This window comes from Grammomys surdaster, unplaced genomic scaffold, assembly GCF_004785775.1.
Source record: "Grammomys surdaster isolate TR1022 unplaced genomic scaffold, NIH_TR_1.0 357, whole genome shotgun sequence".
NCBI lineage: Eukaryota > Metazoa > Chordata > Mammalia > Rodentia > Muridae > Grammomys > Grammomys surdaster.
Window position 1 is genome coordinate 639,571 of NW_021604776.1, and position 2,629 is coordinate 642,199.

At 40.2% G+C, this 2,629-nt stretch overlaps 1 pseudogene; it reads left to right on the forward strand.

Annotated features, from left to right (window-relative positions):
- Window positions 1-261: 261 nt before the first annotated feature.
- Window positions 262-889, forward strand: LOC114631322 (annotated as a pseudogene).
- The last annotated feature ends 1,740 nt before the right edge of the window (window positions 890-2,629 follow it).

Below are 2,629 nucleotides of genomic sequence, written 5' to 3' on the forward strand. Positions count from 1 at the left end.
TGCTTTGGTCATGGTCTTTTGTCACAGAAAATTTGAGGTCAGCCCACAAGACACTGTCTAAAACAAAATAAAAAACCTTAGACAAGCTCTTCTTCGCCCAGTGTCTCCCACAGAGCTGCTTGTCCTTGTCTCAGAGCTCATGGACTCATGGACAGGTGTCCTCAGCGCGAAGAGGCTGGACTCGGAGTCATCGCCTTGAGCCTTGCATCTGAGAAGTACAACTGCATCCTAGAAGCTGTGTTTTCAGCGTTTTCTTAAGTGATGGCTGCCATCAGGAAGAAACTGGTGATTGTTGGTGATGGAGCTTGTGGTAAGACATGCTTGCTCATAGTCTTCAGCAAGGACCAGTTCCCAGAGGTTTATGTGCCCACGGTGTTTGAAAACTAGGTGGCAGATATTGAAGTGGATAGAAAGCAGGTAGAGTTGGCTATATGGGACACAGCTGGACAGGAAGATTATGACTGCCTGGGGCCTCTCTCCTATCTAGATACTGATGTTATACTGATGCATTTGTTTTTCTATTGGCAGTCCTGATAGTTTAGAAAACATCCCAGAAAAATGGACTCCAGAGGTCAAGAATTTCTGTCCAAATGTGCCCATCATCCTAGTTGGGAACAAGAAGGATCTTTGGAATGATGAGCACACAAGTCCGGAGTTAGCCAAAATGAAGCAGGAGCCAGTAAAACCTGAAGAAGGCAGAGATATGGCAAACAGGATTGGTGCTTTTGGGTACATGGAGTGTTCAGCAAAGACCAAAGATGGAGTGAGAGAGGTTTTTGAGATGGCCATGAGAGTTGCTCTGCAAGCTAGATGTGAGAAGAAAAGTCTGGGTGCCTCATCTTGTGAAGCCTTGTGAAGCGCAGCCTCATGCGGTTAATTTGAAGTGCTGTTTATTAATCTTAGTGTATTATTACTGGCCTTTTTATTTATGTAAATTTACCTAAGATTACAAATAAGAAGTAATCTTGCTACCAGTATTTAGAAGCTAACCATGATTATTAATAATGTCCAGCCTGTCTGATCAGCCAGGGTCCTCTGACAGTGCTCCAAACAGCCCCTTCTGCACTCTACCTGACACCAGGCGCTCAGTCAAAGAATTTAACTTCTTTCTTCTTTCTAGAAAGAGGAACTGTTGGTAACTTTTGTGAATTAGGCCATAACTACTTTATAAGTAACATGTGTTGCCTATTTTCTGTCAACTGCAAGAACTCTGATGAGTCACTACTTCAGTGCTTTACTTCTTAACAGATTCCATTGGCAGAGCTCTGGGGTGGGCATCCAGGTTTTTTTTTGACAACTTGTCCAGCCAGAAAGGCCCAAGTCCACGCAGCTGTGGCAGAGTTACAGTTCTGTGGTCTCATGTTAGTTACCTTATGGTTACTGTGTAATTAGTGCCACTTAATATACCAACAGATAAATATATCTACCCCAGACTAGAGGTAGTATTTTTTGTATAATTGGATTTCCTAATACTGATATTTGTCATTCCCACAGAAAGTGTATTGCTTTTTATTTGTTTTTAAGAAAGTGTATTTGGAAATAAACTCAGATGAAAAATTCATTTTTAAAATCCCATTTTGTCACTTTCTCTGATAAAATATGGCCATATCTCCCTTATTCATCCCTATATATCATTCCAGTATCCCTTTCCAGACTGGACTAAGTAAATAGGACTTTGGTTTCATGCCTGAGGCAGTTATACTTTTTTTTCTGTACCACTTATTTTTCCAACTAATAAAATAAAGGCAGTTTTCTAAAAAAAAAAAAAACCTTAGACAAAATGATGCTAATGTTATAATGTTCTATATATCTAGAGCTGGAGAAATTTACTTTAAGTGTGGTAGTATATGCTTGCAATTTCAGCTACTCACAAAGCTGAGAAAGGAACATTGTCAGTTTGAGGCCACCCTGGGTAGTATAGTGAGACCCTGTCACCTTTTTTTTTTTTTAAGATTTTATATATATATATATATATATATATATATATATATATATATGGGCATCAGATCCCATTACAGATGGTTATGAGACACCATGTGGTAGCTGGGAATTGAACTCAGGACCTCTGGAATAGCAGCCACTGCTCTTAACCACTGAGCCATCTCTCCACCCACTCCCCTGCACCTTTTAAAAAAGACAGGGTCTCAGTATGTATACCTGGCTGAGCTGGAACTCACTATGTAGAACTGGCTGGTCCTGAATTCACAGACAGCTTCCTGCCTCAACCTTTTGAGTGTCAGGATTAAAGGAATGAGCCACAATGCCCAGCTCCTGTCACTTAATGAAAAAAAGAAATTAAAATGAAATAAATTTTAAAAAGAAATTTTAGGTGTCATGGTGAGGTGGTTTCAGGGGTTAAGAGCACTGGCTCCTCTTCCAGAGGACCTGGGTTCAATGCTCAGCACCTGCAGCTCCGTGGGCTCTATCACCCTCTACTGGTCTTGGTAGGCACTGCATGCACGTGGCACATACACATACAGGCAAAAAACACTCACATACAATAAAAACAGACAAACTTTTAAATAAGAGAAAAAAGGATTTTAGTTTGGAGCTTATAACCCAAAAGAAATAACTACCCAAACTTTTTTTGATGTTTTATTTACATTTCATATGTTACTCCCTTACCCCA